The sequence below is a fragment of the Hemiscyllium ocellatum genome, chromosome 37, assembly GCF_020745735.1.
Source record: "Hemiscyllium ocellatum isolate sHemOce1 chromosome 37, sHemOce1.pat.X.cur, whole genome shotgun sequence".
In the NCBI taxonomy this organism is placed as follows: domain Eukaryota; kingdom Metazoa; phylum Chordata; class Chondrichthyes; order Orectolobiformes; family Hemiscylliidae; genus Hemiscyllium; species Hemiscyllium ocellatum.
Window position 1 is genome coordinate 37,285,798 of NC_083437.1, and position 14,066 is coordinate 37,299,863.

A 14,066-nucleotide genomic window follows, 5' to 3' on the forward strand; every position below is an offset into this window, starting at 1 on the left:
GCTCGCTCTCTGTCTCGCGCTCGCTCCGTCTCCACGCGAGCTCCCTCCGTCTCCGCGCGCGCTCTCACCCCCCCCATTGCTCTCGCTCTCGCTCCCTCCCTCTCTGCGCGCGCTCCCTCGCTCTCGCTCTCTCCCTCTCGGCGCGCGCTCCCTCGCTCTCGCTCTCTCCCTCTCGGCGCGCGCTCCCTCGCTCTCGCTCTCTCCCTCTCGGCGCGCGCGCTCTCGCTCTCGCTCTCTCCCTCTCGGCGCGCGCGCTCTCGCTCTCTCCCTCTCGGCGCGCGCGCTCTCGCTCTCTCCCTCTCGGCGCGCGCGCTCTCGCTCTCGCTCTCTCCCTCTCGGCGCGCGCGCTCTCGCTCTCGCTCTCTCCCTCTCGGGGCGCGCGCGCGCTCTCGCTCTCTCCCTCTCGGGGCGCGCGCGCGCTCTCGCTCTCTCTCTTTTTCTCTCGCGCTCTCTCTCTCTCTCTCCGCGCCCTCTCGCGCTTTCTCTCTCTCTCTCTCTCGCACGGCGCTCTCGCTCGCTGTCTCGCGCCCCCTCGCTCTCTGTCTCGCGGGCTCCCTCCGTATCCGCGTGCGCTCCAGCCCTCGCCCTTGCTCTCACTCTCGCTCCCTCCCTCTCTTCGCGCGCTCCCTCGCTCTTGCCCTCGCTCTCGCTCTCTCCCTCTCGGCGCGCTCTCGCTCTCTCCCTCTCGGCGCGCTCTCGCTCTCTCCCTCTCGGCGCGCTCTCGCTCTCTCCCTCTCGGCGCGCTCTCGCGCTCTCCCTCTCGGCGCGCGCACGCGCGCTCTCGCTGTCTCCCTCTCGGCGCGCGCGCGCACTCGCTCTCTCCCTCTCGGCGCGCGCGCGCTCTCGCTCTCGCTCTCTCCCTCTCGGCGCGCGCGCGCTCTCGCTCTCTCCCTCTCGGCGCGCGCGCGCTCTCGCTCTCTCCCTCTCGGCGCGCTCTCGCTCTCGCTCTCGCTCTCGCTCTCTCCCTCTCGGCGCGCGCGCGCTCTCGCTCTCGCTCTCTCCCTCTCGGCGCGCTCTCGCTCTCGCTCTCTCCCTCTCGGCGCGCTCTCGCTCTCGCTCTCTCCCTCGGCGCGCTCTCGCTCTCTCCCTCTCGGCGCGCGCACGCCCTCTCTCTCTCTCCCCGCTCTCGCTCTCTCTCTCTCTACGCGCTCTCTCTCTCCTCTCTCTCTACGCGCTCTCTCTCTCCTCTCTCTCTACGCGCTCTCTCTCTCTCCGCGCTCTCTCTCGTCCTCCCTCTCTTGCGCCCGCTCGCACTCTCGCGCTCGCGCTCTCTGTCTCGCGCTCACTCTGTCTCACGCTCGCGCTCTCTCTCTCCCTCGCTCTTGCTCTTTCACGCACTCTGTCTCGCGCGCTCTTGCTTGCTAGCTCTCTCTGTCTCGCGCGTGCTCGGTCTGTAGCGCTCGCGCTCTCGCTCTCGCTCGCGCTCACTCTCTCTCTCTCTCCGCTCTCTCTTTCGCGCGCTCTCTCCCGCTCTCTCCCGCTCTCCCTCTCCCGCTCTCCCTCTCCCGCTCTCCCTCTCTCTCCGCTCTCACTTTCGCGGGCTCTCTCTCTCTCCGCTCTCTCTCTCTCTCCGCCCTCTCTCTCTCTCCGCGCTCTCTTTCGCGCGCTCTCCCTCTCTCTCCCGCTCTCCCTCTCCCGCTCTCCCTCTCTCTCCACGCTCTCTTTCGCGCGCTCTCCCTCTCGCTCCCGCGGCGCGCTCTCACTCTCCCTCCCCCGCTCTCCCTCCCTCCCTCTCCCGCTCTCCCTCTCCCGCTCTCACTTTCGCGGGCTCTCTCTCTCTCCGCTCTCTCTCTCTCTCCGCGCTCTCTTTCGCGCGCTCTCCCTCTCTCTCTAGTGGCGCTCTCGCTCTCGCCCTCCCTCTCGCGCCCCCTCCCTCTCGCACGCTCGCTCTGTCTCGCGCTCGCTATCTCACGTTCGTTCTCTCGCTCGTGCTCGCTCGCTCTCCGTCTCCGCGCGGGCTCCCTCCGTCTCCGCGCGCGCTCCCGCCCTAGCCCTTGCTCTCGCTCTCGCTCCCTCCCTCTCTGCGCGCGCTCCCTCGCTCTCGCTCTCTCCCTCTCCGTGCGCTCTCGCTCTCTCCCTCTCAGCGCGCGCACGCCCTCTCTCTCTCCCCGCTCTCGCTCTTTCTCTCCACGCCCTCTCTCTCTCCTCCCTCTCGCGCGGCGCTCTCGCCCTCCCTCTCGCGCCCCCTCCCTCTCGCATGCTCTCTCTGTCTCGCGCTCGCTATCTGACGTTCGTTCTCTCTGGCTCGCACTCGCTCGCTCTCTGTCTCGCGCTCACTCTGTCTTGCGCTCTCACTCTCCCTCGCTCTCCCTCTCTCTCGCTCTCCCTCTCCCTCGCTCTTTCACGCACTCTGTCTTGCGCGCGCGCTCTCAGGGTCGCTCGCACGCTCTCTCTCGCGTGCTCTGGCTTGCTCGCTCTCTCTGTCTCGCCATTGCTCTCTCTGTCTCGTGCACGCTCGATCTGTAGCGCTCGCTCTGTCTCGCGCTCGCTCAGTCTGTAGCGCTCTGTATCACTCGCGCTCGCTCTCTCTGTCTCGCGCTCGCTCTCTCTGTCTCGCGCTCGCTCTCTCTGTCTCGCGCTCGCTCTCACTGTCTCGCGCTCGCTCTCTCTGTCTCGCGCGTGCTCGTGCTCTCCCTCTCGCTCGCGCTCGCTCTTTCGCGCGCTCTCTCTGCTCTCTCTTTTGTGCGCTCTCCCTCTCGCTCTCTCGCGCTCTCTCTCTCTCCGCTGTCTTATTCGTGCGCTCTCCCTCTCTCTCCGCTCTCCCTCTCTCCCCGCTATCCCTCTCTCTGCTCTCTCTTTCGCGCGCGCTCTCACTCTCTCCGCTCTCCCGCCGCGCTCTCGCCCTCTCTCTCCCGCCGCGCTCTCGCCCTCTCTCTCCCGCCGCGCTCTCGCCCTCTCTCTCCCGCCGCGCTCTCGCCCTCTCTCTCCCGCCGCGCTCTCGCCCTCTCTCTCCCGCCGCGCTCTCGCCCTCGCTCTCCCGCACTCTCTCTCGTGCGCGCTCGGTCTGCAGCGCTCTAGGTCACGCACACTCGCTCTCTCTTTTTCTCGCGCTCGCTCTGTCTCGCGCCCTCGCTCTGTCTCGCGCCCTCGCTCTGTCTCGCGCCCTCGCTCTGTCTCGCGCCCTCGCTCTGTCTCGCGCCCTCGCTCTGTCTCGCTCCCTCGCTCTTTCACACACACTGTCGCACGCGCTCTTGCTTGCTCGGTCTCTCTGTCTCGCGCGTGCTCTCTCTGTCTCGTGCACGCTCAGTCTGTAATGCTCGCTCTGTCTCGCGCGCGCTGGGTCTGTAGCGCTCTGTATCACGCACAGTCACACTCTTTTTCTCGCGCTCGCTCTGTCTCGCGCTCGCTCTGTCTCGCGCTCGCTCTGTCTCGCGCTCGCTCTGTCTCGCGCTCGCTCTGTCTCGCGCTCGCTCTGTCTCGCGCTCTCGGTCTTTCACGCACACTGTCTCGCGCGTGCGCTCTCAGGGTCGCTCGCTCGCTCTGTCTCGCGCTTGCTCTCGCTCTTTCAAGCACTCTGGCTTGCTCGCTCCCTCTGTCTCGCGCTCTCCCTCTGTCTCGCGCTCTCCCTCTGTCTCGCGCTCTCCCTCTGTCTCGCGCTCTCCCTCTGTCTCGCGCTCTCCCTCTGTCTCGCGCTCTCCCTCTGTCTCGCGCACTCTCTCTCTGCTCTCTCTTTCGCGCGCTCTTTCTCTCTCTCCGCTCTCTCTTTCACGCGCTCTTTCTCTCTCTCCGCTCTCTCTTTCACGCGCTCTCCCTCGCGCTCCCTCTCCCTCGCGCTCCCTCTCCCTCGCGCTCCCTCTCCCTCGCGCTCCCTCTCCCTCGCCCCTCCCTCTCCCTCGCTCGCCCTCTCCCTCGCTCGCCCTCTTTCACGCACTCTGTCTCGCGCGCTCGCTCTCTCTGTGTCGCGCTCGCTCGGTCTGTAGCGCTCGCTCTGTCTCGCGCTTGCGCTCTTGCTCACGGTCTCGCTCGCGCTCTCCCTCTCTCTCCCCGCTCTCTCCGCTCTCTCTCTCTCTCCCTCCGCTCTCTCTTTCGCGCGCGCTCTCTCTCCGCTCTCTCTTTCGCGCGCTCGCGCTCGCGCCGCGCTCTCGCCCTCCCGCTCGCGCCGCGCTCTCGCCCTCCCGCTCGCGCCGCGCTCTCGCCCTCCCGCTCGCGCCGCGCTCTCGCCCTCCCGCTCGCGCCGCGCTCTCGCCCTCCCGCTCGCGCCGCGCTCTCGCCCTCCCGCTCGCGCCGCGCTCTCGCCCTCCCGCTCGCGCCGCGCTCTCGCCCTCCCGCTCGCGCCGCGCTCTCGCCCTCCCGCTCGCGCCGCGCTCTCGCCCTCCCGCTCGCGCCGCGCTCTCGCCCTCCCGCTCGCGCCGCGCTCTCGCCCTCCCGCTCGCGCCCTCCCGCTCGCGCCGCGCTCTCGCTCGTGCGCGCGCTCTGTCTCGCGTGCGCTCGGTCTGCAGCGCTCTGGATCACGCACACTCGCTCTCTTTTTCTCGCGCTCGCTCTGTCTCGCGCCCTCGCTCTCTCTCGCTCTTTCACACACTCTGTCTCACGCGCTCTTGCTTGCTCGCTCTCTCTGTCTCGCGCGCGCTCGGTCTGTAATGCTCGCTCTGTCTCACGCGCGCTGGGTCTGTAGTGCGCTCTGTATCACGCACACTCACTCTCTTTTTCTCGCGCTCGCTCTGTCTCGCGCGCGCCCACGCTCTCCCTCTCGCACGCGCTCACGCTCTCTCTCCGCTCACTCTCCCTCTCTCTCTCGCGCTCTCTCTCTCGCGCTCTCTCTCTCGCGCTCTCTCTCTCTCTCCGCGCTCTCTTTCGCGCTCTCTCTCTCCGCGCTCTCTTTCACGCGCTCTCCCTCTCTCTCTCTCGCGGCGCGCTCTCCCTCTCTCTCTCGCGGCGCGCTCTCCCTCTCTCTCTCGCAGCGCTCTCGCCCTCTGTCTCACGCGCACGTTCTCGCCCTCCCTCCTGCGCCCCCTCCCTTTCGCGCGCTCGCTCTGTCTTGCGCTCGCTATCTCACGTTCGTTCTCTGTCTCGCGCTCGCTCTCTCTCTGTCTCGAGCTCACGCTGTCTTGCGCTCGTGCTCTCCCTCTCCCTCGCTCTCCCTCTCTCTCGCTCTTTCACGCACTCTGATTTGCGTGCGCGCTCTCAGGGTCGCTCGCGCGCTCTGGCTTGCTCGCTCTCTCTGTCTCGCGTGTGCTCTCTGTTTCGTGCGCGCTCGGTCTGTAGCGCTCTGTATCACGCTCACTCTCTCTTTTCTCGTGCTCTCTCTCTCTCTCTCCGCTGTCTCTTTCTCTCCGCTCCCTCTCGCGCGCGCGCTCTCTCTTTTGCGCGCTCTCTCTCTCACTCCACGCTCTCTTTCGCCCGCTCGCCCTCTCTCTCCCGCCGCGCTCTCGCCCTCGCTCTCCCGCACTCTCTCTCGTGCGCGCGCTCGCGCTCTGTCTCATGTGCGCTCGGTCTGTAGTGCTCTCTCTTTTTCTTGCGCTCGCTCTGTCTCGCGCTCGCTCTGTCTCGCGCTCGCTCTGTCTCGCCCTCGCTCTGTCTCGCCCTCGCTCTGTCTCGCCCTCGCTCTGTCTCGCCCTCGCTCTGTCTCGCGCTCGCTCTGTCTCGCGCTCGCTCTGTCTCGCGCTCGCTCTGTCTCGCGCTCGCTCTGTCTCGCGCTCTCGCTCTGTCTCGCGCTCTCGCTCTTTCACGCGCTCTCGCTCTTTCACGCGCTCTCGCTCTTTCACGCGCTCTCTCTCTCTTTCATGCTCTCGCGCCCGCGCTCGGTCTGTCTCGCGCCGCGCTCTCCCTCTCGCGCGCACTCGCTTGCTCGCTCTCTCATGCTCGTTCTCTCGCTCGCGCTCGCTTGCTCTCTCCCTCGCGCTCCCTCTCCCTCGCGCTCCCTCTCCCTCGCGCTCCCTCTCCCTCGCGCTCCCTCTCCCTCGCGCTCCCTCTCTCTGTCTCGCGCGCTCGCTCTCTCTGTCTCGCGCGCTCGCTCGGTCTGTAGCGCTCGCTCGGTCTGTAGCGCTCGCTCTGTCTCGCGCTTGCGCTCTCGCTCACGGTCTCGCTCGCGCTCTCCCTCTCTCTCTCTCTCCGCTCTCTCTTTCGCGCGCTCTCCCTCTCTCTCTCGCGGCGCGCTCTCCCTCTCTCTCTCGCGGCGCGCTCTCCCTCTCTCTCTCGCGGCGCGCTCTCCCTCTCTCTCTCGCGGCGCGCTCTCCCTCTCTCTCTCGCGGCGCTCTCGCCCTCTGTCTCGCGCGCACGTTCTCGCCCTCCCTCCTGCGCCCCCTCCATCTCACGCGCTCGCTCTGTCTCGCGCTCGCTATCTCACGTTCGTTCTCTGTCTCGCGCTCGCTCTCTCTCTGTCTCGAGCTCACGCTGTCTTGCGCTCGTGCTCTCCCTCTCCCTCGCTCTCCCTCTCTCTCGCTCTTTCACGCACTCTGATTTGCGTGCGCGCTCTCAGGGTCGCTCGCGCGCTCTGGCTTGCTCGCTCTCTCTGTCTCGCGCTCGCGCTCTCTGTCTCGCGCGTGCTCTCTCTGTCTCGCGCGTGCTCTCTGTCTCGTGCGCGCTCGGTCTGTACCGCGCTCTGTATCACGCACACTCTCTCTTTTCTCGTGCTCTCTCTTTCTCTCCGCTCCCTCTCGCGCGCGCGCTCCCTCTCGCGCGCGCGCTCCCTCTCGCGCGCGCTCTCCCTCTCGCGCGCGCTCTCCCTCTCTCGCGCGCCCTCCCTCTCGCGCGCGCTCTCCCTCTCGCGCGCGCTCTCCCTCTGTCTCGCGCTCTCTCTCGCGCTCTCTCTTTCGCGCGCTCTCTCTCTCACTCCACGCTCTCTTTCGCCCGCTCGCCCTCTCTCTCCCGCCGCGCTCTCGCCCTCGCTCTCCCGCACTCTCTCTCGTGCGCGCGCTCGCGCTCTGTCTCATGTGCGCTCGGTCTGTAGTGCTCTCTCTTTTTCTCGCGCTCTCTCTTTTTCTCGCGCTCGCTCTGTCTCGTGCTCGCTCTTTCACGCACACTGTCTCGCGCGCGCGCTCTCAGGGTCGCTCGCTCTCTCTTTCTCGCGCGCGCTCGGTCTGTAGCGCTCTGTATCACGCACACTCGGTCTCTTTCTCGCGCTCGGTCTCTCTGTCTCGCGTGCGCTCGGTCTGTAGCGCCCGGTCTGTCTCGCGCGCTCTCCCTCTCGCGCGCTCTCCCTCTCGCGCGCTCTCCCTCTCGCGCGCGCTCGCTCTGTCTCCCGCTCGCGCCCTCGCTCTCGCCCTCCCGCTCGCGCCCTCGCTCTCGCCCTCCCGCTCGCGCCCTCGCTCTCGCCCTCCCGCTCGCGCCCTCGCTCTCGCCCTCCCGCTCGCGCCCTCGCTCTCGCCCTCCCGCTCGCGCCCTCGCTCTCGCCCTCCCGCTCGCGCCCTCGCTCTCCCGCACTCTCTCTCGTGCGCGCGCTCGCGCTCTGTCTCGCGTGCGCTCGGTCTGCAGCGCTCTGGATCACGCACACTCGCGCTCTCTTTTTCTCGCGCTCGCTCTGTTTCGCGCCCTCGCTCTCTCTCGCTCTTTCACACACACTGTCTCACGCGCTCTTGCTTGCTCGCTCTCTCTGTCTCGCGCGTGCTCTCTCTGTCTCGTGCGCGCTCGGTCTGTAATGCTCTCCCTCCCCCGCTCTCCCTCCCCCGCTCTCCCGCTCTCCCTCTCCCGCTCTCACTTTCGCGGGCTCTCTCTCTCTCTCCGCTCTCTCTCTCTCTCCGCGCTCTCTTTCGCGCGCTCTCCCTCTCTCTCTAGTGGCGCTCTCGCTCTCGCCCTCCCTCTCGCGCCCCCTCTCTCTCACACGCTCGCTCTGTCTCGCGCTCGCTATCTCACGTTCGTTCTCTCGCTCGTGCTCGCTCGCTCTCCGTCTCCGCGCGGGCTCCCTCCGTCTCCGCGCGCGCTCCCGCCCTAGCCCTTGCTCTCGCTCTCGCTCCCTCCCTCTCTGCGCGCGCTCCCTCGCTCTTGCTCTCTCCCTCTCCGTGCGCTCTCGCTCTCTCCCTCTCAGCGCGCGCACGCCCTCTCTCTCTCTCCCCGCTCTCGCTCTTTCTCTCCACGCCCTCTCTCTCCTCTCTCTCTCCTCCCTCTCGCGCGGCGCTCTCGCCCTCCCTCTCGCGCGGCGCTCTCGCCCTCCCTCTCGCGTGCTCTCTCTGTCTCGCGCTCGCTATCTCACGTTCGTTCTCTCTGGCTCGCACTCGCTCGCTCTCTGTCTCGCGCTCACTCTGTCTTGCGCTCTCACTCGCCCTCGCTCTCCCTCTCCCTCGCTCTTTCACGCACTCTGTCTTACGCGCGCGCTCTCAGGGTCGCTCGCTCGCTCTCTCTGTCTCGCCATTGCTCTCTCTGTCTCATGCACGCTCGATCTGTAGCGCTCGCTCTGTCTCGCGCTCGCTCAGTCTGTTGCGCTCTGTATCACGCACACTCGCTCTCTCTGTCTCGCGCTCGCTCTCTCTGTCTCGCGCGTGCTCGTGCTCTCCCTCTCGCTCGCGCTCGCTCTTTCGCGCTCTCTCACGCGCTCTCTCTTTCGCGCGCTCTCTCTGCTCTCTCTTTTGTGCGCTGTCTCTCTCTCCGCTCTCTCTCCGCTCTCTTATTCGCGCTCGCGCTCTCTCACGCGCGCTCTCTTTCGTGCGCTCTCCCTCTCGCTCTCTCTCTCTCCGCTGTCTTATTCGCGCGCTCTCCCTCTCTCTCCGCTCTCCCTCTCTCCCCGCTCTCCCTCTCTCTGCTCTCTCTTTCGCGCGCGCTCTCACTCTCTCCGCTCTCCCGCCGCGCTCTCGCCCTCGCTCTCCCGCCGCGCTCTCGCCCTCGCTCTCCCGCCGCGCTCTCGCCCTCGCTCTCCCGCCGCGCTCTCGCCCTCGCTCTCCCGCCGCGCTCTCGCCCTCGCTCTCCCGCACTCTCTCTCGTGCGCGCTCGGTCTGCAGCGCTCTAGATCATGCACACTCGCTCTCTCTTTTTCTCGCCCTCGCTCTGTCTCGCGCCCTCGCTCTGTCTCGCGCCCTCGCTCTGTCTCGCGCCCTCGCTCTGTCTCGCGCCCTCGCTCTGTCTCGCGCCCTCGCTCTGTCTCGCGCCCTCGCTCTGTCTCGCGCCCTCGCTCTGTCTCGCTCTTTCACACACTCTGTCTCACGCGCTCTTGCTTGCTCGGTCTCTCTGTCTCGCGCGTGCTCTGTCTCGCGCTCTCGGTCTTTCACGCACACTGTCTCGCGCGCACGCTCTCAGGGTCGCGCGCTCGCTCTGTCTCGCGCTTGCTCTCGCTCTTTCAAGCACTCTGGCTTGCTCACTCCCTCTGTCTCGCGCTCTCCCTCTGTCTCGCGCTCTCCCTCTGTCTCGCGCTCTCCCTCTGTCTCGCGCTCTCCCTCTGTCTCGCGCTCTCCCTCTGTCTCGCGCTCTCCCTCTGTCTCGCGCACTCTCTCTCTGCTCTCTCTTTCGCGCGCTCTTTCTCTGCTCTCTCTTTCACGCGCTCTTTCTCTGCTCTCCGCTCTCTCTTTCACGCGCTCTCCCTCGCGCTCGCGCTCTCTCTCTCGCGCTCTCTCTCTCTCTCTTTCATGCTCTCGCGCCCGCGCTCGGTCTGTCTCGCGCCGCGCTCTCCCTCTCGCGCGCACTCGCTTGCTCGCTCTCTCATGCTCGTTCTCTCGCTCGCGCTCGCTTGCTCTCTCCCTCGCGCTCCCTCTCCCTCGCGCTCCCTCTCCCTCGCGCTCCCTCTCCCTCGCGCTCCCTCTCCCTCGCGCTCCCTCTCCCTCGCGCTCCCTCTCCCTCGCGCTCCCTCTCCCTCGCGCTCCCTCTCCCTCGCGCTCGCTCTCTCTGTCTCGCGCGCTCGCTCTCTCTGTCTCGCGCGCTCGCTCGGTCTGTAGCGCTCGCTCGGTCTGTAGCGCTCGCTCTGTCTCGCGCTTGCGCTCTCGCTCACGGTCTCGCTCGCGCTCTCCCTCTCTCTCTCTCTCCGCTCTCTCTTTCGCGCGCTCTCCCTCTCTCTCTCGCGGCGCGCTCTCCCTCTCTCTCTCGCGGCGCGCTCTCCCTCTCTCTCTCGCGGCGCGCTCTCCCTCTCTCTCTCGCGGCGCGCTCTCCCTCTCTCTCTCGCGGCGCTCTCGCCCTCTGTCTCGCGCGCACGTTCTCGCCCTCCCTCCTGCGCCCCCTCCATCTCACGCGCTCGCTCTGTCTCGCGCTCGCTATCTCACGTTCGTTCTCTGTCTCGCGCTCGCTCTCTCTCTGTCTCGAGCTCACGCTGTCTTGCGCTCGTGCTCTCCCTCTCCCTCGCTCTCCCTCTCTCTCGCTCTTTCACGCACTCTGATTTGCGTGCGCGCTCTCAGGGTCGCTCGCGCGCTCTGGCTTGCTCGCTCTCTCTGTCTCGCGCTCGCGCTCTCTGTCTCGCGCGTGCTCTCTCTGTCTCGCGCGTGCTCTCTGTCTCGTGCGCGCTCGGTCTGTACCGCGCTCTGTATCACGCACACTCTCTCTTTTCTCGTGCTCTCTCTTTCTCTCCGCTCCCTCTCGCGCGCGCGCTCCCTCTCGCGCGCGCGCTCCCTCTCGCGCGCGCTCTCCCTCTCGCGCGCGCTCTCCCTCTGTCTCGCGCTCTCTCTCGCGCTCTCTCTTTCGCGCGCTCTCTCTCTCACTCCACGCTCTCTTTCGCCCGCTCGCCCTCTCTCTCCCGCCGCGCTCTCGCCCTCGCTCTCCCGCACTCTCTCTCGTGCGCGCGCTCGCGCTCTGTCTCATGTGCGCTCGGTCTGTAGTGCTCTCTCTTTTTCTCGCGCTCTCTCTTTTTCTCGCGCTCGCTCTGTCTCGTGCTCGCTCTTTCACGCACACTGTCTCGCGCGCGCACTCTCAGGGTCGCTCGCTCTCTCTTTCTCGCGCGCGCTCGGTCTGTAGCGCTCTGTATCACGCACACTCGGTCTCTTTCTCGCGCTCGGTCTCTCTGTCTCGCGTGCGCTCGGTCTGTAGCGCCCGGTCTGTCTCGCGCGCTCTCCCTCTCGCGCGCTCTCCCTCTCGCGCGCTCTCCCTCTCGCGCGCTCTCCCTCTCGCACGCGCTCGCTCTGTCTCGCTCTCGCTCTTTCAAGCACTCTGGCTTGCTTGCTCCCTCTGTCTCGCGCTCTCCCTCTGTCTCGCGCTCTCCCTCTGTCTCGCGCTCTCCCTCTGTCTCGCACTCTCCCTCTGTCTCGCGCTCTCTCTTTCGCGCGCTCTCTCTCTCACTCCACGCTCTCTTTCGCCCGCTCGCCCTCTCTCTCCCGCCGCGCTCTCGCCCTCGCTCTCCTGCACTCTCTCTCGTGCGCGCGCTCGCGCTCTGTCTCGCGTGCGCTCGGTCTGTAGTGCTCTCTCTTTTTCTCGCGCTCTCTCTTTTTCTCGTGCTCTCTCTTTTTCTCGCGCTCTCTCTATTTCTCGCCCTCGCTCTGCCTCGCCCTCGCTCTGCCTCGCCCTCGCTCTGTCTCGCGCCCTCGCTCTCGCTCTTTCACGCACACTGTCTCGCGCGCGCTCGGTCTGTAGCGCTCTGTATCACGCACACTCGGTCTCTTTCTCGCGCTCGGTCTCTCTGTCTCGCGTGCGCTCGGTCTGTAGCGCCCGGTCTGTCTCGCGCGCTCTCCCTCTCGCGCGCTCTCCCTCTCGCGCGCTCTCCCTCTCGCGCGCTCTCCCTCTCGCGCGCTCTCCCTCTCGCGCGCTCTCCCTCTCGCGCGCGCTCCCTCTCGCGCGCGCTCTGTCTCGCGCTCGCTCTCGCTCTTTCAAGCACTCTGGCTTGCTCGCTCCCTCTGTCTCGCGCTCTCCCTCTGTCTCGCGCTCTCCCTCTGTCTCGCGCTCTCCCTCTGTCTCGCGCTCTCCCTCTGTCTCGCGCTCTCCCTCTGTCTCGCGCTCTCCCTCTGTCTCGCGCACTCTCTCTCTCTGCTCTCTCTTTCTCTCTCCACACTCTCTCCGCTCTCTCTTTCGCGCGCTCTCCCTCGCGCTCGCGCGCTCTCTCTCTCTCTCTTTCGCGCTCTCTCGCCCTCGCTCTCGCACCCGCGCTCGGTCTGTAGCGCCCGGCCTGTTACGCGCCGCGCTCTCCCTCTCACGCGCACTCGCTCGCTCGCTCTCTCACGCTCGTTCTCTCGCTCGCGCTCGCTTGCTCTCTCCCTCGCGCTCCCTCTCCCTCGCGCTCCCTCTCCCTCGCGCTCCCTCTCCCTCGCGCTCCCTCTCCCTCGCGCTCCCGCTCCCTCGCGCTCGCGCTCCCTCTTTCACGCACTCAGTCTTGCGCGCCCACTCTCAGGGTCGCTTGCGCGCTCTGTCTCGCGCTCGCTCTCTCTGTCTCGCGCTCGCTCTCTCTGTCTCGCGCTCGCTCGGTCTGTAGCGCTCTCGCTCACGGTCTCGCTCGCGCTCTCGCTCGCGCTCACCCTCTCTCTCCCCGCTCTATCCGCTTTCTCTCGCTCTCTCTCCGCGCTCTCTTTCGCACGCGCTCTCTCTCCGCGCTCTCTTTCGCGCGCTCGCCCTCGCTCTCGCGCCGCGCTCTCGCTCTCGCGCCGCGCTCTCGCTCTCGCGCCGCGCTCTCGCTCTCGCGCCGCGCTCTCGCCCTCGCTCTCGCGCCCTCGCTCTCGCCCTCCCGCTCGCGCCCTCGCTCTCGCCCTCCCGCTCGCGCCCTCGCCCTCCCGCTCGCGCCCTCGCTCTCGCCCTCCCGCTCGCGCCCTCGCCCTCCCGCTCGCGCCCTCGCCCTCCCGCTCGCGCCCTCGCTCTCGCCCTCCCGCTCGCGCTCTCGCCCTCCCGCTCGCGCTCTCGCCCTCCCGCTCGCGCTCTCGCCCTCCCGCTCGCGCCCTCGCTCTCGCCCTCCCGCTCGCGCCCTCGCTCTCGCCCTCCCGCTCGCGCCCTCCCGCTCGCGCCCTCCCGCTCTCGCCCTCCCGCTCGCGCCCTCGCTCTCGCCCTCCCGCTCGCGCCCTCGCTCTCCCGCACTCTCTCTCGTGCGCGCGCCCGCGCTCTGTCTCGCGTGTGCTCGGTCTGCAGCGCTCTGGATCACGCACACTCGCTCTCTCTTTTTCTCGCGCTCGCTCTGTTTCGCGCCCTCGCTCTCTCTCGCTCTTTCACACACTCTGTCTCACGCGCTCTTGCTTGCTCGCTCTCTCTGTCTCGCGCGTGCTCTCTCTGTCTCGTGCGCGCTCGGTCTGTAATGCTCGCTCTGTCTCGCGCGCGCTGGGTCTGTAGCGCGCTCTGTATCACGCACTCTCACTCTCTTTTTCTCGCGCGCTCTCCCTCTCGCGCGCGCTCACGCTCTCCCTCTCGCGCGCGCTCACGCTCTCCCTCTCGCGCGCGCTCACGCTCTCCCTCTCGCGCGCGCTCACGCTCTCCCTCTCGCGCGCGCTCACGCTCTCCCTCTCGCGCGCGCTCTCGCTCTCCCTCTCGCGCGCGCTCACGCTCTCCCTCTCGCGCGCGCTCACGCTCTCCCTCTCGCGCGCGCTCACGCTCTCACGCTCTCCCTCTTGTGCGCGCTCACGCTCTCCCTCTCGCACGCGCTCACTCTCTCCCTCTCGCACGCGCTCACTCTCTCTCTCTCCGCTCACTCTCCCTCTCTCTCTCCGCGCTCTCTCTCTCTCCGCGCTCTCCCTCTCTCTCTCTCTCCGCGCTCTCCCTCTCTCTCTCGCGGCGCGCTCTCCCTCTCTCTCTCGCGGCGCGCTCTCCCTCTCTCTCTCGCGGCGCGCTCTCCCTCTCTCTCTCGCGGCGCTCTCGCCCTCTGTCTCGTGCGCACGTTCTCGCCCTCCCTCCTGCGCCCCCTCCCTCTCGCGCGCTCGCTCTGTCTCTCGCTCGCTCTCTCTCTGTCTCGAGCTCACGCTGTCGTGCGCTCGTGCTCTCCCTCTCCCTCTCCCTCGCTCTCCGTCTCTCTCGCTCTTTCACGCACTCTGATTTGCGCGCGCGCTCTCAGGGTCGCTCGCGCTCTCTGTCTCGCGCTCGCGCTCTCTGTCTCGCGCATGCTCTCTCTGTCTCGCGCGCGCTCGGTCTGTAGTGCTCTGTATCACGCACACTCACTCTGTCTTTTCTCGTGCTCTCTCTCTCGTGCTCTCTCTCTCGCGCTCTCTCTCTCGCACTCTCTCTCTCTCTCGCACTCTCTCTCTCTCTCGCACTCTCCCTCTCGCGCGCGCTCTCCCTCTCGCGCGCGCTCTCCCTCTCGCGCGCGCTCTCCCTCT

General features: G+C 67.8%; 1 protein-coding gene across 1 annotated transcript in view; it reads left to right on the plus strand.

Moving 5' to 3' along the window:
• The window catches only part of noc2l (NOC2-like nucleolar associated transcriptional repressor), a 198,610-nt gene that overhangs the window by 12,695 nt on the left and 171,849 nt on the right, over positions 1 to 14,066 (plus strand). The window lies entirely within an intron of this gene.